This window comes from Aphelocoma coerulescens, chromosome 9 (genome assembly GCF_041296385.1).
Source record: "Aphelocoma coerulescens isolate FSJ_1873_10779 chromosome 9, UR_Acoe_1.0, whole genome shotgun sequence".
Taxonomy (NCBI): domain Eukaryota; kingdom Metazoa; phylum Chordata; class Aves; order Passeriformes; family Corvidae; genus Aphelocoma; species Aphelocoma coerulescens.
In genome coordinates this window covers 20929610-20949637 of record NC_091023.1, presented here as the reverse complement: position 1 = coordinate 20949637, position 20028 = coordinate 20929610, and the positions used below count along the sequence as shown (strand labels likewise).

The 20028-nt window shown below is 38.6% G+C and overlaps 1 long non-coding RNA gene across 3 annotated transcripts in view; it reads left to right on the top strand.

The window, feature by feature from the left end:
• The window catches only part of LOC138114787 (uncharacterized), a 41137-nt gene that overhangs the window by 12395 nt on the left and 8714 nt on the right, over positions 1-20028 (top strand). The window contains exon 1 of one of the 3 annotated variants that reach the window (XR_011152810.1): positions 12981-13008. The exons of the other annotated variants lie outside the window; for them this stretch is intronic. This is a non-coding gene — a long non-coding RNA (uncharacterized lncRNA). Of the gene's footprint in view, positions 1-12980; positions 13009-20028 lie in introns of those variants that run through there. 3 annotated transcript variants of the gene reach the window in all.

The window sequence follows — 20028 nt, the reverse complement described above, 5'->3', positions numbered from 1 at the left end:
GAGGACTTTAGTACTGCAACAACCTATTGCGTCAATGGATATTTAGAGAGGTTTAAAAAATGCAGATTATTGACTTTATTATTGATGCAGAGGAGCCACTATATCTTATCAGGCAATTAAATACCCTTTCATAAAGTGCTCATTGCATGGGGACTGAATTTATGGAAATGATGAAACTTAATGGCTTCACAGGAATTGTTACATCTGGTCTGAAACTCTTTTTGGGATATTAATATTTATTTTCACATTCATGGTTGTAGTAATGAGAAATTAAGGAATTTTGTAGTAAATTACAAATGTAAGTATGTAGATATAGAGGTTGCTATATTAATTTAAGTAAATCCTAAAGACAAATGTACTTGCATCATTTCTTTCCTGCCTTTAAAGTTACACAGTTAAACCAGCCCAATGAAAAGAGATGGCTGTATTTTGATAGCTTGTGTAAATCCAGAATGTGCCAGGTCAAAATTTACAATTTTAATTTTCGTTCCTACATCTGATTTAAGTACACTTACCCACACTTTATCCCTTTCCACTAGGGCTATAATTTTGCACAGATTATTCTGACATATATTTGATAGCTAATGAAGGATTTTAGATGTATCCACATACAATATGGCATTGGACCTGGAAATTGCTCTGCTGTTGTCAGTTGAGTTCCTCTGTAACTCAACAGAGTTGAGTCCTACAGTCTCAGTAGGACTAAATTCAGGCTTCCAGTCCTAAATTCAGGCTTCCAGTGAGCTTCCTCTAGCTGGCAGATTTTTCAGTACTAAGTGTGTGTATTGTCCAGACAGGTTCCCAGAGATTTAATTTATTATTTTCAAACACCCAGATTTTCAGAGTTATTTGATGTTGGACACAAAGGAGCAGAAAATATGAGAAGTGCACCACAAGAATGCTGGATTTTTGCAGAGTTTTGTTTCCTGCTTAGGGTAACATATCATCCTTCTGGAAATGAAGCTGTACCTGTGTCAAAAATTGCCACACCATTAAACCCCTCTTTTTGGCACTCTCAGGTCTGAATCCACCCAAAGAGGTGTCTCTTGGTCATCTATTCTAAATTTTACTGTAGCTCCATTTAGTCTTTGCTCTCTCATCTCTTCTTACTTGGCAAAAGAGGCAAATTCGAGGAAGATCATGTTGCTCTAGCCTGTGTAGTCCCTGGGGAGAGAAAATCTTCCAACTGACTATGTAGATGTAGAATTTAAATAAAAATGTTCGCTGATTTTCTTGGTTTTACAATCTCAAAACTGACTTTTGCCTTTGAGATTGGCAAAATGCAACTGCAAGATTTCTTTGTGCTGCCAGTAACACAGTGTTGCCCCTACTTGAGTAAAGTTTTCTTAAATACCCTCACGTTAATAAAGCCAGGTTTACCTATGTTACAGGTTTACCTGTGTTATCAAAAAGCTCTGAGGTTTTGGTAACCTTTTAGAATCCCCAAATCTATGTATTATGCCTAATGTATAGATTATGCCTAAAGCATATGCTGAAACATAGGTGCTTGTATACATCTTGGTAGATTTGGGGTAGAACCAGAAAAAAAATCACTAAACAGAGACAGTGCTTCATAAGCCACTAATTTAAGGCAGTGCTTAAGATCACAGTTAACTTTAGGAATCTCTTTAGTTTCCACTCAAGTCAAAGATGAGACTTAACCTGAAGAATCTTTTCTACTAAAAGGCTTCTCTGAATAGTGTCCTTTCTAGTGTAATAATTAAACCAGAAAATTTTAAAAATTCTTTTTTCATCTTTGAATCACTTTCTTACTGCAGGGCTGTGTATATATGATAGTAAAAATGCTATCGCTTAAAAGAGGTAATTTCTCTGTTGTTTCTGTGAAGAAGCTTTATGGACTATTACAAAATTATTTAAGGTCCTTGAAATGTTTGTTTTTGACACTTTTGTTTTCATGTGGTTTTGGTTTTTTTTTCATAAAAAATGTGCCAATTCTATAAAATAAATTCTTTTGTAGAAGGAGACTGTAGAAAAGTCCCTGAAGTGCTTCACTTTGAGGAGCTTTGTTCATCAAGGTAGAGGGCTTTGTGAGCCACAGGCATTATAATTATCTGTTTTTTCTCTTTTTTAAATCAGTGGCAAAACTCTTGTAGGCTGCAGAGGCAGCAAGAGTGAAAGGAACTGCTGTGCTTTGGTTTATTGTTCCATTTTCTGATTAACATCTTAAACTGCATTTCGATCATGCAGCTTCCACTGTCAGAGAATGCCTGATGGTCTTTCGTTGATCTTCTGAGAGAACAACAGCTCATCTTGATGCTCAGCCAAGGCATCTATCATTTAGCTGTCCCTCTCAGTTACTGTGTGAGAATGCAGCACAGCCCTGGCTCAGAGTGTCCTCACTCCATCTGGTGACCTGTCAGAAGAGTTCTTAGACTTCTTTCCTTTCACCACACAGCCACGAAATTTTTTTCTGCACAAAATGTATTTTTAACATTAAGTGTTGAATAAATTTAACAGGTCAGACTCAAAGTAAGGTTACTATCATTCAAAAAGTTACTCTGCACCAGTTTGGCTGTCCAGAAGAGGTATTCTTAGCCTGCAGCAAGTATTGTTTCATTTAACTGTCCCAGAGGTCAATGATAGAAAATAAAAAATACATCGTGTTCCCTAACATTTGTTGCAATGAGAAGTATGAACAAGTGCTGAAGTCTAGCTAACATATATCAATTTGACTATGGAATTGAGCCATCTTGGCATTTATTTCTTTTAATTTTCCTAAACAGATGGTTTTTATTCCCACCATGCAATTTTTTTCTCACCACTGTTTTTTTTTTTTTTTCTGAGCACTCTCATCTAGCTTTCATTAGCTTTTGTTCTCCACATATTATTCAGGCAAGTGTGCTGCACACAATCTAGGATTGCAATTAAACAGGAGTGGGAGTGGGGTAAATGAATGGCAGATCTGTACTTATGCTTCTGCCAGAGATAATGGTGGATAGGTGCAGGGGTCTATTCTCTCTGCTACATGCTATGACTCTGTTATGTGTAGGTATTAAACAGAGAGGACCAATATTTCTCTCTGTTTCCTTCCCCTTTCACTTCTGCCTCGTACCTGTGTCACTTGACATCATCAGTCACACAAAGGCCGTGTCATGTGCTTAGTTACTGCTGCCAGAAATAATATGAAATCAGGCCTGGCTGACATGTAAAAAGCAGAGCCTTCTTTATGGCAGGCCAATGAAAGTCACCAACAAAAAAAGCCTGTGGATTTTAATGGAGAAAAAGTACTAATGTATAGGCATTAATTAAAAATTAGGGCATGAAAGACAGAGAAGAGGTAAGACAAATCAATTGCTATACTTATAAGCCTGAGTTGACAATAAACAAACAGCAATAGCAGCAAGATGCATTGGACCAAAATAATCACAGGTGCAAATGGTGGGAAGTTAGGTGTGAATAAATTAGTTTAACAAAGGTCTACTAAATAAATCCACAACTGAACATGAGTGGAGTGACTGTACAAAAGTATTGGAACAACTGTACAAGAAGAATTTAAGATTTATGCCCTGCCTCTGGTAGGAAATATGATGATTGACTGTGGGAGCATAAAGAAACAAAAACCATGGTGGCTCTTTCCTTGGGCAGTGTAGGCTCTGCCCCTGTGTTAATTTTATAATCTGTAGAACTGGGGAGTCTCAGTTCCCTCTTGTGCTAAGCACAGATGGTGCACATCCCAGCTCCACGTTCAGCAGATGGACACGTGTGCATGAAAGGTGATGCAGAGGAGAAAGTTTGGTCTCAGTAACCTTGCTGTCAGGTGACTTCATTTGTGATGTGAGTGGGGAGAATTTACAGAGTAACTCTGTGCTTCAGGTCTGCTTTTTACAATGATAACTTATTTTCCTTCGTGTTGAAAGCCATATTCAGGAACTGTACTTCAGTGTTCTCTTGCCATAACTTCCTTAAGAGCCCTAAATACTTTGTTGGCTATTCCCAAAAAATTAGAGGCAGACACTGGGTAACTCATGGCTGAATATGGAAGTGGATATTTAGGAAAGACTTATAAGGTCATTTACGAAATCTTTGTTGCTGTTCTGTTTTCTGACATATAAAAATTGGTTAGTATTACCCAGATAATGAACAACTTGTGCTGTTCTTGCTTTAAGCACTGCTGCTTATTTAACCTGCACTGTCAGGTGTCCCAGTGTGCATGCACCAGGACACCTTGGAGGGAAGGATGCCGTGCCTTTGTGATTGCCGCAGAGCAGCCAGCATTCATTTCAGTTCAGAATTTTTCAACCTGAAATTACAATCATATTCCTGCTCTCCACTGGCATCAACAAAACCCATTAACTGTAATATCAGGACTGATTTTTTCTTATTAGGCATTTATTAAGAGCTAAGTATCTTGATAAAGCAGAATATTCTGCAACTTGACAGCAGAAGTGAAGCATTCTGGAGAGTGCTCCTATAATCCATCCTCCTTCCTGGTGGTGATGAATGTGCACCATGAAGAGATTAGATAATTTGCTTCACTTGAGTAATAAAATGCTCTGTGCACTTTCTCAGTAGTCAGATTGTTGATTCTGATCAAGTGGAGGACTTGGCTGATCTTGGGATTCAGCTGATAAGAAAACGAAAATATTTGAAACTCAGAATTGACTGCCAACTGCATAGTTTCATACATTCATCTATAATGGTTAAAATATTGTATGTTCTTAAATTTATTGCTGCTCTTTACAATAAAGAGCTGTCCCTGAATTTAAATAGTTGAATTGATTTTTTTTCTCGAAATTTCCTAAAGCTCAGGAGCTCTTCTATCAGAGTAACTATTCCTGGCTCACACTTGAGGCTAAGGCACAGGCATGGGACAATGCAGTGCCATACTCAGAGCATTGTCTTTGCACTGCTGTGAAACCTACAGATTCCAGCTGATGTATCTGGGAAGAGTTAACAAATGAAAAAATCACAGATGCAAATTTCAAGTGCATATAAGCAAATATTTTTCTAGAATAGTTAATATTTTTTTTTCTGATCTGAATCTATTTGAGAATTAAGGTTGAATCCTATTTAATTAAAATCTAACTAATTATGCTGCTTGTTTCATAGGATGGAATTTACTCTCTCGTTTCCCAGAAGTCCCAAATTGCTAAATGAATCTGCAATATCATATTCTAGGTACAGCTTTTTCTCTTTCAGTTGAACCTGTCTTACTTTGTGTAATGGAGTGAGCTGCTGCATCAGAAACTAGGAATCTTATTTTCTGCCTTGGTAGCAAGGAGGCTTTATAGTTATTCAGTCTTCCCTCCTCTTTGTGACTGTCATGCTTAGTGGAACATTTTCTACAGGAAGAATTGAGACTGACCCCAGCGTGTCTGCAGTAACTGAGATATGTTACAGCATAATGGTTAGGGGCATGCACATACAAAAGAGGTCTTGTGAATTTATATCCTCTCAGGAAAAGGAATGCTCTCAACAACTATTCTGGAATTTATTGTGTAGTTTAGGAAAAAAAAAAAAGTATCCTTAAAAGCCTCAGTTATTTTCAGGTAAAATACAGACCTAAGCATTAACTACTGCAATTACTACCTAGCGTAGTTCCCATTCACTTCATACACAAACTAATGTCTTCAGGTTTCTTTTCCCTTTATTCTGTGTGGTTTTGGTCTCAAGAACATAGGAAGCAGCTGGTTGCTGAAAGTAGAAGGGAATAATAAGCCTTTGATTCAACACAGTTTGCACACATGTGCTTCCATACAGAGCTGTTACTTTAGCATTTTCTTCTTTTAGGTACTTGCTGTATTGTAAAATAAGCAAAGTCCAAAACTATATGGCTGTCCTTTATGCATTGCCAAGAAGGACACAGAGTGATCAATGTATGGATTAAACAACATTATCAATTAATCTTTAAGTTTGGAATGACTTGGCAAAGGTTTTCTGTATCATTCAAGACAGAATATGTGGCCCTGCAGTTTTCTTAAAGGAATTCTATACATTTCTAAACATTCATGCAGCAATTTACTAATCCATATCTGTGCTTTGCTGTAAATACCTGAAAACTGCATTTCTGAGTTATGGTCAGGTGACCTGGGTATGATCAGATGGTGCCAAAGGTGCCAGGTCTGCAATCATTGGGGTTTAGTTAGTTCAAGAGGATGCTTGTCTCAATACATTTTAATTAGCACTGGGAAACATGTATACAGTAGAGTGCATTGGTAAGATGATAGTGTTACGATGGAAAAAATGTTTTGCTTTATTCTGAAATCTATTCCATAAGACAGTTGGCATGAACTTGGTTTAAAATGGCTATAAAAGTTCTGGAGGCTCAATTCTCCTTAAACCAGTGGAGCTGGGGAGGGGGAATACAATATAATATGTCAGGAAAATAGCAGGCATCATTTGTCTGTCTTGGCAAGGAGAAAAGTTGCTGAGATTTACATTTAAGGATGAGAAACTCCTTTCAAAACTTTTCTTTACAATACTGCAGTTTGGGAAATACATAACAATGAAAGCATGTTTACTTTGTGTGGAATTCATGACATGATGAGGATAATAAGACCCTCCAAGGCAATAATTGCTTCACTGTAGGGTGCTTCTGCATCTCAAATTGCTCAGCATCTGGGTTTTAAATCATTTGTGTTCCTGGTGGGTAAAGCTGCCAGCTAAACAGGCAGGCAGACAAGTAGCATTTTTAAATTTACACAGCATGATCATGGCATGTGTGCATTTAAGGCTGAGCTTATTATCATCAGGAACTGTGATCTACACCATAGAGACAGACACCAAATAGATTCTGTATGATACAATCTTAATAAATTCTTTTCATTCACAAGGAAGCCATTCAGCTTATGTTACAGATGGGGTTTGGGTATTTTCAGCAGACTGTCCAGCAGGAAGGCTTTTTCTTCTGAGCTCAGAAAATGTGCAATAAATTCCACAACTTATCTGTGCTGTGCTGAGCAGGCGACTGTCACTAAATGCCATGCTGAAGATCATGTTATAAGCAGGAAGAGGCTTTGCTGTATTCCCAGAGAATTATGATCTTAACATGTAAAGCAGACTTCAGCTTGGGAAGAAGTGAGGCCATTCTGCCTGTGAGAATCACTGAAACTGATCCTGTGTTTCATTTTTACTGGGGGAGGGCTAGACTCTGGTGACAAATATTCTGCCTTTACCGTGCAGGTTCTGAATGGTTCCATGCAGAACATTCTTCCACCCCTTAGCCTAAGGAACACTGAGGATGTCCTGGTGCATATGGAGTGGAGTTGTTTTGGTTTTGATTTTTGAAAATCCTGCTTGTGAGAAGAGCACCCTGAGGTGCCTGTTTGGTGGTGGCTGGAAGTCCAACTTGAAACAGCAGATCTGCACCTTAACTATCTGAATTACTGAAGTGTGGGCAGCAGTGAGACTTGCACTGTCCTTGCTCTGTCCATCTCAAATTATGGTTTAACACCTTGTGTTCCTGTGTTTATATCCCCAACTCCCAATGTTGGTGTTTGGGGCAGGTTTTCAAATCCTGCTCTTGCCTATGTCCATCATGTCCCTGTGATAGGACAGGCTCTGTCTGTGCTGCTGTCTGTGCAGACTGTAGGTCTCACATGCAATGCCAATCTAACTGTCCTGTAACTGTGGCTCTGGAGAGACCCAGGCAAGGCTGTGACTTGCCTGACATTTCTTTTTGGTTCCAGTGGCAGCTGCTTTGAGTTTTTCTTCTATTTTTTTTTTTCTTTTTCCTTTTTTTTCCTTTTTTTTTTTTTCCCTAGGTTATTTTTAACTCGGACCAATTCCCTGATCTGATTCACTTTACAGTCACACAGATAGTTGTACTGGCACAACAGAGGGAGCAGCAAGAATTAGCAGAAGGAGCAGTGACTGCACACAGCAGCCCTTGTACAAGAAGAAAAACACCTTAAAGTCCTCTCTACTGTGTCCATTTGAAGTGCCCTCATTTGATGTCTGTTACAGGTGCTTTTTTTGTTGTTTTTGTTGTGGATTTTCCTCTGTTGTTACACAGGTGTTTCCCCCATACATGTTGTTTCAAATCTGCCAGTGCTCATCTGCCATCTTGTTAGTTGTCTGCTGACTACTGAAGCACTTGGGAAAGAAGCAAAAGTCTCTGTGAACTTCTAAGCCAGCAGGCAACTGAAAATTAGCAGTAAGATAAAACATTACCTGATCTTCAAAAGGCAAAAAGAGTAATCACTTTCTTCTTAACCACACAATTCTGGCTTGAAAGCTGACAGTCACACATGCAGAGTGGTTGGGGATACCCACTCCACAAGGGGCTTTTCCCCTCTGCAGTCAGGGAAAGAGGTTTGCCAAGCCAGCCTAAGCCAGTGCTTGATGCTTTCATGCTTCTCTGGTATCTACAAGGTGGTGTGAATCAGCATTACCTGATGATCTTGAATGAGTTAATTATGATTGTGGTCTGTGGTTTGGCTCTTTGCTCACAAGTTTCTATTTTTTTTTCCTTTTTTCCATGAAGAGAGATTGAATCACTTGGAAGGTGATTCTGCTGTCTAATGTGATACTTTTCCATGTCAGTAGTCATCCTTGATATGAACTTTTTAATTAATCTGAAATCATCCTTTTTTAGTTTTTATCCTCAGTTTTGGGAAAGGGGAGAAGTTAGTCATAAGAAATGAAAATGTTTTACTTTTATGTTCGCTAGATTTCAGAAAAAGATTCAGAGTTAGGTCTTGACTCTTCTTGAGCCAGTAGCACCTTCAGTCATCTTTTATACCACTACAAAGTGAACATGATCCTGCCTTTCTTCTTCTCTCATTTGAGAGTGATACAATGAAGTGGAAGATGTACATGTACCAAAACTTATGACAAAATACCCCAGTAAAACACAGATTTCCTGAAAACTTCAGCATTTCTATTGCTTTTCGTTGCCTTGTGCTTTGGTAATATTTGGGTTCTGGGTAGAATGGAGGTTGCTTGGTAGCTGTGAGATAAGAAAAAAATAATAATTATGCTAATGATAATAATGATGATAGTAATAATTTTAATGAAAAGAAGAGAGAGAAGTAACATCTGACAGTTGTTCAACATTCCCTGACCAATACCCAGCCCAGTCCTGAGCAGTGGTCAAGCTTCTGGCCAACTCCCCCTTGTTTATACACTGGTGTTCTGTGGTATGGAGTGTCCCTTTGGCCAGTTCCAGTCAGCTGTCCTGGCCATGCTCCCCAAAGTCTTCTTGTCCACCTGCTCACTGTCAGAGTATGGGAAACTGAAAAGTCATTCACTTGGGGTAAGCATTTCTAGGAAGAAAATTTACTTTATCCCAGCCAGATTCAGGACACATCTGAAGTGTGCTTGGAACTCTGCAGCTAGATAGGGTCCTTGGAAAGAGCTGTAAGAGTGGGGAAAGCACTCAGACCCTCTCTCTGTGCCAGCCTAGAGCAGAGAAGTTTTTGTTTCTGGAGCATGGAGAAGCCTTTCTGATACTTCATGTGCATTAATGTGTTCACCAGGAAAGCAGAAATCAGTGCAGTAGGAGGTATTTTACTTACCCGTTGGCACAAAATGATAACTTTCAGCAAAGGGGACTTTTTTCAGCCAGATCCATCAGATTACAGACGTGTACCTGAAGGCAGAGGAGATTGAGTTCTATAAGGTATCTGCTACACAAAAGAGTGCTACAGTTTCCACCAGTTTAGGAAAGTGTCTAGAGACTTAACTTTATTCTGCTTTTACCCGTATAGGTCTAAGGCAATTAATCAATAAGCAAGGAGACAGGGTGAAAACATATGGTCTTTGATATTTAATAAATGGATTAACAGAGTCCATTGCTTAATATTCAGCCTCTGCCTTAGGAGTATAAATTAATAAGCATTACGTTCATTTTAATGAGGAATTTTCCCTTTTAAAACCTGAATGAATTATCAAAAAGAGCTCTGGCAGAATTTCAAAGACATTTTCTGACCTTCTAGTATTCTGGCCTGCATGAATTTTTAACAAGATGCTATATATCTGGAAGGCCTATTAGAATTTGTCTGCAGGAAATCTATCTGCCCTGCAGCCCATCACCCCCTTTTTTTCTTTTCTCTTTCTTTTTTCTTTTCCCTTTTTTTTTTTTCCTCTTTTGGATAATCAGACAACTGAAGCAGAAAAAGGAGAAGTATCTATAACAGCAAGGGACTGTTTAATTTATGCAAATGATTTTTTTTTCAAAAGTCCTTATTCAAGTTAATAAAACTCCACACGTGGTTTTTAAATATTAATAGTGGCTGGCAAAAATCCTTTATTTATAGTGTTATTTTCATTTATATTCCTTTTTGAATAGTATCAACAATGTAAAGTGTTCCAAGATCTGTTTGAAAATGCGTATTTTAAAGTTCATAGCATGCATAACTTACAATTAAATGCACATGGCTATGCTTTTCTTGTTTGTTGGTTTCTATCCCAGAAAACCTTTAAGAACTCTTTTTGGCATCTAAGACTGTTTGGAAAATAAATGTAATAGACCAAAGCAGATGTTTTAAGTATTTGTAGATTCATTTTCACTATAGTGCAGGAAGCTTATTGTCATTACTTGCTTTAATTTTTTTTTTTTTTTAAAGGGTTGTTCTGTGACATTTTGAAAATGCAGAATGTTGTGTTTCATAAAAGGTTTTAGTTATCTATGCAAATTTTTACTGATGATGTTTTGTATTCTAAAGGCCACTTCAGACAAATACTGTATCTGTTAATGAAAACTGAATGGTTTCACTTCTTGACATCCCAGTATTGGCTGGTCCTGCAGACGGGGCAGTCTGTTGGTGGGTTATCTCTCTGAATTGCTGGAGCAGACTCCATGCTTCAGCTCACTTCTAACTTCTACTCAGTGCCATGAACTAGACACCTCTGAAAACCTGGGGTTTTCACCTTGCCCACCTGGAAGCTGCAAAATAGAAAATACGTGGAAACAACCCTTGCTTCCAGACATGATTAATGTGCTTCATGATCCCCACATGGATCAGTGCCCATGTGAACCAGGGGAGAAACAACTATTAGGTTTTAGCAAACAGATTATTAGAAAGTGGTTGTCTTTATCTTGTTAATAACGCCAGGAACCACTAATAGGATTTCCATGTCACTATTTCTTTTATTCCACTAGTTTCAAGGGAAAGTTCCTGTCTGAGTTAATCCTTTTTCACAAAATACCTCCCCAGGATAAATAAATAAAACAGGAACTGTTGCAGTCAGTGGAATTGCACATCAGTTGGACCTGTGCCACTGAGAGTCACTGAACATCAACCTGTGAAATTCAGAGGCTGGTTCACACATTCAAATGTTAACTGGTCTCTTGAGTCTGGAGTTCACTGACATTCCCTGCCCTGGCTCTTGATTAGGGCCACACAAGAGTAGAAAATGATGCTGAAACACATGGCTTAATAAAAGCTGGTTAATTATTTGCTCATATTACTTTGTCAGGACAGCTTAGCCCTAGAACAATTCTGCTGTGGCTGATTTTCAAAAGGCAGCAATGAGCTGACACAGTATCATCTTTCTTTGATAGGACAAGGGGTAAAGGTTTAAACTGAAGGTGATTCCATTTAAGTTAGATATAAGAAAGAAGTTTTTTACAATGAGTGTGGTTAAACAATGCCACAGGTTGCCCAAAGAGGTGGTAGATGCCCCATTCCTGGGAAGATTCAAGGTCAGGTTGGCCAGGGCTCTGAGATGTCCCTGTTTCTTCCAGGTGGGTTGGACTTGATGGTGTTTAAAAGGTCCCATCCAGCTTGAATTATTCTATCATTCCAGTATTTCTTTGTGAGGAGATGCAGTTTTAAGGATGTATTGATTTAAATGTTGAGAACAAGGCCTGCAACATCTCATACTGGAACTTGTCTACCCATGTCAGACACTTGCAAGGACCCAAAGCAAATCTGGATGCATCAGTGTTATCAGAGGGCAGTCAAGGACTGTATCCCTGTTGTACCCTTCACCTTGTCACCATTGGTTCTGTCTTTCATCCAATTCTGCACATGCAACAGGCAGTCTTTCTGAGCTCATTGCCTCCAGGCAGGCTGCCTGGCAGTTCCCTCCCAATTCCCTGGTGGAGGGATGACAGGGAAGTGGGATGTCACTCTCCACAAAATGTTTTCCACTAGAGCGACAGGTGATTCCTGGTATGGGAAAGTGACTCTCATGGGGGACATTTATGCTATTTTTTGTTGTGAACTCATGGGTGCAAAAAGAAAAAGACACTTGGACTGACAGGTGAGAGCTGCACAGTAACAGGGTAGGGAAACCAGAGAGGATCAGAACAAAGTCTCAGGCATGTAGGTGGCAGGAGCCCCAAGGGTGTGTAGTAACACAAAGGGAAGACCTCTGTCTCAGACTTCTTTAGCTAAACCTGAGGTTTTGCTTTTTTAAAAACGTAGCACTTGCTCTTTCTTTGCTGAGGCTCAATGTAAAATAAGTTGGAAACCACCGATAACATAGAAGTGCTTTGACATGGGCTCCTCGTTCAACATCTAAAGGGTGCATCAGGTGGAATAATGCTTGTACTCCAGTGTTTGTTGTAGAGGACTGTTGTACAGCCTAACACTGCCCAGAGAGAGTGGCCAGCAAACCTTCACAGAACTCATGCCAGAAGGGGGATATGCTGTGGTCTGGAGGGGTCATGTGTTTGATGGCAGAGAAGCAAACGAACTGTTTGTTTGGAGATCAGGCTCCTCAAAACAGCACACCTTGGAGTGATGTTGTGCAATTGTTGTGAACAATCAGTTCTAGTAATAAATGTTCCCACAGACCAAGGTGTTTGGCTTTTAAATTTTATTTTCAAATGTTGTCACACTGCAGAATTAAAGGATCGGTGTGCAACGGTAAGAGTAGAACTGAAGGCAGGATCAGTATGTCCTCATTTCATCCCAGTGAAATATGTTAGGGAAAATAATGATGGGGTTTTGAAAGACACCTGGAGATGTTAATCAACCAAATGCCATCAACAGTGCTTGCAAATTACTTCTACATGCCTCAATTTGGATAAAGAGATTGTCAATATCTACTCAATTAAGCTGGGTCTCCCTGACAGTGCTATTGACCACAAGGGAGGTGAGTGTGCTACATAGATGATAAATGTGAAATAATTAACAAACAGTTGTACTTCAGTCAAGCTATTATATTTCCCCAGAGAGAAAGAAGTATGGGACCTTTTGTTACAGAAGTACTTTTTGAGTATGATATCAGTGGGTTAGAAATTAGAAAAAGGAATAATTCTGTGAACCATCATGCTTATCTTTAAGAACATTAAAATAAAAACAGACTGTGCCTTACATCTGTAGGATGCATAGGACTACATTTTCAAATTATATTTTTTTTCTGAATAAGCCACTGTACTTGCAAGGACTAATTTGCATTAAATGAGTTAAATGAACAGATAATCTGCTTGGATGGGAGAACATACACCAAAAGGGACTGGGGAGTGGAGAGCACTGACGTTTGTATACTGAGCCAATATTTCTCAGAGGAAGCCAAGTCTATAGCTGAGCAGAAACAAAATTAAAATCATGTTTTCAGGTGGCCAGTGCAACTGCTACCTTTGAATTTGCCTCTGCCTTTGCCCTCTGCTGATTTCCTAGCATTTCTTTATATGGCAAGACTTCTGATTTATACCATGTGAGAGAGAGCCTAATTGGTTTTTCTGAAGTTTAAAGTGACTATTGGGTGGCAAGTTTGAAAGAGTAAATAAGGCCAGGTGGAACAAAGAAAGCTTCCTTGCAGTCTCTTGTCTCCAGCTGTTCTAGCTGCAGGGCAGTGGGAAGGAGCTTTTCCCAAGAGCAACTTGTCATGTCCTGGGGACTCCAAGATCGAGCAGCTCAGGCAGGGCACAAGGTGGGCAGCAGCACCCATCAGGGACCAGAGCTTCCTGGGAAAGTGAGATGCAAGAGGAGGAGTCAGTGCTGCATGGCAGAGAGAGTAGGAGGTTTGTTTGACCATAATTTGACTTGTCAGGGGTCTGAATTTCCTGTACTGAAAGCTGTCCTCTTGGGAGAGAAAGGTATAACTTCAGCTGCTTGTTCAGGGAGTTGTGGAGCACTGCCTCAAAGACACCTGGGGGGAAGGTCTGTCAGGTGTTCTGGGGAGTGCTCAGTGGCTTAACACCACCACCTTTGCACTTCTTCAAGTTATGGTTTCACCTGATCCATGGTGAAAGGCTGACACTGTCACATCATCTCTCAGTGCTTTCCTAGACACCTCAGTAGTTTGATACTGGCAGAATCAAACTGGCATGGTCTAATATTGTCCTGAACTGTGATCTGATGGCCACTTGGGTAAATAGTGCTCTCAGAACTTCTCCAGACACTGAATTTCTACAGTTCGTCTGGACTGCCAGATGAGTGCAGCTATCAGTGGATTTAGATTTCTGGAGTGGGAAAATTAAATATTTCTGGAGGGCATATCAAGGAATATATATTAGAAGAATAAACAGTGATCAGAGGAAATTCATTAGCTTTTAAATGCAGGCGTTGAATCCAAATGTTTTGGTCAGCTCTCCTGTTTTCCAGTTTGTTCTGAAATGCTGCAGGAGAAGAATGCAGAGAGGTTCTGCCTCCTGTACACAGCATAGAAGGGTTCAGGAGGTTTTGTATTATGAAGTAAAAAGAGCTCACAAAAGTGCATTCAAACACCTGTACTTACCAGAAAGCACTTACAGTGCAAAGACTCAGATGTGTGTTCACACAAAACACAATATCCAAGGGAAGACAAGACAGATTTCTGTGTGTCCTGGTTTATTTCTGTGGTATGTCTTAGGCTGTAGCTTGGCATCTGGAGGTGTTTAAGGGAAGATTGGATGTGGCACTTGGTACCATGGTCTGGTTGACAAAGTGGTGTTTGGTCATAGGTTGGACTCAAAGGTCTCAGAGGTCTTTTCCAGCCTCATTGATTCTGTGGCCTCTGCTCATTTATTGCTGCCTGGTGTGTTTCTCTGATGGGTTCTGTCTGATGCATCTGTCCACACAATCCTAAGCATCCATAATGGGGTTATCTTGGTGAAAAGAGAAAATGCCTATTTAAATGTTTACTAAAACATAATATTTAGGGGAAGGGTTAATTTCATCTGGGATAACCCTTATATCACCTGAGGATGCAATGCATTTTATAGTTTAAAATTAAATATGTATTATATGAATGCTACAGGAAATTAGATATACCTGAAGGGAGCTGGTTGCCCTGTATAAATAAGGTTGCATTAACTATGCATGAAAAACCAAAACCAATTAGCAATAATTGGATATCTGTGTTCTTCATGCATGTAGTAGGAAGAAACAGCAATTTTGTGGTGTTAGGAGAGAGACTGGGAATGACAAACTTACTTCTAATTGTGACTCAATGTATGTCAACTGTGAAGCCATTGCATGTCCCTCAGACAGTGCAAGTCACCATCCTCCCTGCTTTTTCCATCTCTCCATCTACAGGGTAATCGAGTACTGTGATTTTTTTGGGTTTTTTCTCTCTCTACAAATAATGATTTGAATTTCAAAAGGTTTTGCTTTGAAACTGCTATCACCCTCTTTGTTTTCGCTTTTTTGCATATGTTCCATAATTTTGCTGGCAGGGAAATGCATATGCAGCAAGTTTTAACTAATTAGAGAATATTAATAGAGGATGAATTTCAAATTCATATGTATGGCATTTCACACAATCTATTCTAAGTCATATGCTCTCCTCTCATGAGCTAATAATGTACTGTGTAATTTATGAGGTATGTCAAATGGGCTACCTCACAGATTTTGAATATCAGCTCATAAATTGTGAATGACCATATTCACAAATATTATTTCTAGAAATTAATTAAAATTAATAATAGATCTGTATACTAATTGTTGACCTCTGGTGGCAAAGACTATGTGTATGGAAGAGGAAACCATTTTTCACAATGATTTTCTGCACAATTGCTCTGGTAGACAATCTGACTGTGGACTGGAAAATCAAGGCTTAAATTAGGTATTGAATAACAAGCACTGGGAAGGTAGGAAACTGCATTGTTTGTTATGCACTGTGCTGACAAGCATCCCACTTCCATGAATTTAGTTCCAGAAGTCAACTGCATTGAAGAAACGCTAAACTTTCCATGGAAACATAACTGCTTTCTGGAACACAGTAGCAGAACAGCTCCATGCTACTTAAACAAATGCAGAAATTCACATATGAATGACTGCACATGGTCTTCCATCTAAGTGTATCAATATAGGACTATGTAAAACCTTGAGGTTTTTGAAAATTCTGGCCTTGACCAAACCCCCCCCCAAGATTAAAGGTATATGTGTATATATTTTCCATCTGCAAACTCAGATATCCTTTAAAGATTGGTCTTATAAATCAGAAAACAACTTTCTTCAGGAAATTGGTTTGCTGCTTTACTAAAATTATGGAGGCTGCCTTGCCAGGAGGAGCCCTCTTTTTCAGTTCAGTGCAAGTCATGCCATTTGCATCATAAGAAATTATTCCCTTGGCTAAGAATTACCTCTGTGACATGAATCAGCTGGGCTTTTATAACTTTGTTTATATCAAGCACATGATGTGATTGAAACGCTGAACTAGACTCTTCTTGCCTGAGATTTCTTATCATTAAAGAGGTTAAATGCATGGGTAACAGAAAGCATGTTTGCAGGTTCTTCGAGGTGACTCCAGTCTGTCCATGCATTGTTCCCTTTATCTCTAAAATGGTGGGAAATAGATATTGTGCTGTTTCAAAGGAGTAGGAGCAATGGCTCTGAATTTGTGAGTTATTTGGAGATGGTTTTGTGACAGGAGGTTGCACTTTGTTACAAAGTTCTGCAGATTTTGTTTCCTTTCCCCTTCACGCTCAGGGAAGTGACTGGCAAAGGTTTCCAGGCTCAGGTCTGCTTCTCTCTTAATTTCTCTATGTATCTTCCTTTGAGCAATCTTTGATAGCTTTTCCCCCTCTAGCTGCCCATTTTCTGACACTAAGATATGTCTAGGCAGGGGATTTGTGCACTCTATGTGGTCTGTAAGCTTCACCTATGCTTGAACATCTTTCCTTACAAGTTCTTTTTTCATTCAGTGTAAATCCACCCCTAATTACCCTTGTGTCAGCAGTGGCTTTCTACTGGCTTAAGGAATGCATGTGAATTTCCCTAACAACTTGCAGTGCAGGTTTCAGGAGACAACAGTAGTTGATATAATCTTCAAAAAGAGATGAAAAAGGTCAAGAAGGGAATGAAGGGTTCCTGTGTGTTTCGTGTCACTCAGGCCACGATCCATCTGCAGCCATTCTGCAAAAGAGTGGCATGGGAAGATTAAAGCAGCTAAAGCACTTCCATGAAAGAGAAACAGATCCTAAATTGAGCAGGAGAATTTTTGCATTGGAGAGGTGTGATTGTAAGGAGAAAAAGATGGAATCTGAAGGTGTGCCATAGACATTATAACCTGGATACAGAGTACCAAAGAGAGGAAAAATATTCACCTGCCCTGGTGTTTTAGTCTCTCTGTTCTGTAAGGAGAATTCATTGTTCCTCTGGACCTGAAAGGAGTTCTTAGCACACCTAATTTTGTTGAACTGGTCTCTAATAATATTTACTGATCACAGATTTCCATGATAAAGGCCATCAGCATCTTCCAGTAATAGCAAAAAAGTCTTTGGTATTTTTCAGAATTAACCAGATGATGTACCTTGGCTTGTCTGTTATTATGAATATATGGATTGGCTACCCAGCTATTTGGTTTTAGGGTTTTGTTAAGGATTATTTAGGTCAGCTGCAAAGTGCACTTTGTTAATTTTAGGTACTGAACACGTAGCTCAGTATTTTTTCCTTTATTTGGTTGCAAAATAAACAGGGCTTTTTGTTTGTTTATTTTGTCTTTTTCCTTTTCTTTTTTTTTTTTTTAACAGAAGAGCCCTGGGGACCCAGGGAACAAATACATCATATATTTTTTCTAGTAGTGCATAGTTTTATTATGTTTATAATTTGTTAGTCATTCTGTTTCTTACCAGAAGTAGCTGTTGTTTCAGGATTACACAAAATCTTTTGGGGATAGAGAAATGAGATATTTACAGGAGCAGACATCTTTCTACAGTTTCTTTACCGGATTAAAGAAGAAAAATGGTGGAATGAAAAGGAAAATGAAAAGAAATGCTTATTTGTTCTTGGGATAATATGGTAACACTATTCTGTTATGTGTATTTATTTCCAATCTTTATGACTCAAAAAATATATTATTGAATATAATAAAACTCTGGTACACCAAAACCAAGAGGTAATAAAAACACACATTTTTCTAATTTAATGTATTTGACAAATTACCTCAAAGACAAAAAAATGGTTCTTTTATTGTTGTTTTTTTTTTTTCAATGCAGAAAGAACCCATAACCTTATCAGATTACAACTCCTTAGCATTGAAAACTTTGTTTATAATTAAAATAGTCTGTGTATCACTTGGGTTTTTACATTCAGAATACAATTCAACCTGTTTTCTGTTACACCATGGAGAAACACAGACAAAGACTTTATTTTTCAAGACTTTATAACTGAATTCATATGAGGCTTTAGCTGGTGTCCTGCCCATTTCTACTGGTGCACTTATCTGATTTTACTGTGTTTGGTGTAGTTTGTTCTGCAGTATTTCAATTGGAAAATATCAGTGAAAACATTAGTCCCATCATAGCTAGGAAGAGTTCATTCACTTCCTAACAAATGATTCCTCAAGGTTAAGTTTAAAGAAATTAACTGCAATTAACGTGGGCAGAGTAAAGGAAAAAAATATAATAATCCCACAACAGTAATTAAAACTCCTTTTAGTGAGATTTTTATGTGAAACCTCCATTATCTGCAAATAATCTCCATCAATTCTGTCCTTGTCCTCCATTTTTTGTTTGATTAAAAAAAAAAAAAAAAAAAACAAAAACCAACAAACAAAAAAGAAGTTAACTTTAAGCTCACAAATTATTTTAAAAAAAATTTCCATTAAATTAAAAAACACTTGGGACCTAAAGGGACACACATTAGATGTGATAAAAAACTGCAGGACACCCCTTACACAGAACTGTGACAATAATACCGGTGTAGAAAATGCAGTCACCACTGAAATGGCTGGAATTTGGTGGTTGTTTTTTGCACACAGAGGATTAAAAAAGAGCTGGCAAAATTTCAGTACCCCAGAGAGGCTTGTGCATTCTGACATGGGTTTGCAACAAAGTTTGGCCTATATTAAATCTGATCTATCAGATGCCTTAATGAATCAAGAAAACATGTTTCTAACCGAAATAGAGATGTAAGAGCATCTAAAAATGTCCCTATTGAACGAACTGTCAAACTGAAAAATCAAAATCAGATCAAGTCAATCAGCAGGTTAGATTTTTAATTAAAAAGCTTTCTTTAGTGGTTTCATATGTATCTTGTTAATTTGTCCAGTTTTGATGTTTTTCTCCTGTGTGCTGGCTATTAGGCTGCACAAATTGAAAGACTTTTCTGCCTATGCAGGTCACATGCAGGATAGTGGTCAAAATACATCTTTTAACTGGTCCACTATCTTGGGATGTTCAAAGCAGCTATTCATACCAAGGTAATTGGCAGAACCATATTTCTTCACAGCCCTCAGATTTGTCCATGTCTTATCAATAAAAAGGAAGTGGTGAAAAAAAAAAATCAAAATAACAGTTTTAAACCTGGCTGAATGAAGTATCAGTTGCCTAAAATAGACCTCTTCCTAGTGTGACCTGGGAAAAACCCACAATAATAATGAAAACCTCTAAAAATAGCTCTTATCTGAGCTGTTTAGACACAGGCAGCACTCATGACATTGTTCATAGAGAATTCTGTGTGACTGCAGTCACTTCACATCTTAATACAATAGTCCTTGATCCTCTGTTTCTCCTAAAGTGTATGACAGTCTACCTTGCAGTGCACTTGCTAGAGAGGAGAAAAGAAAAGGATGAACAAGGCACACCAGTGGATGCTTCCTCTCTTTCTGGTATGGTTATATCTCAGCCTGTGACTCCAGAAGAAAGAAGATGAGAAGGGCAGTGTAGATGAGGAGTACTGCAATGTACAATCATTTGACTTCATGTTTTTGTTCCCTTGGGTTACCAAACCTCTCTTGAAGAGTTAG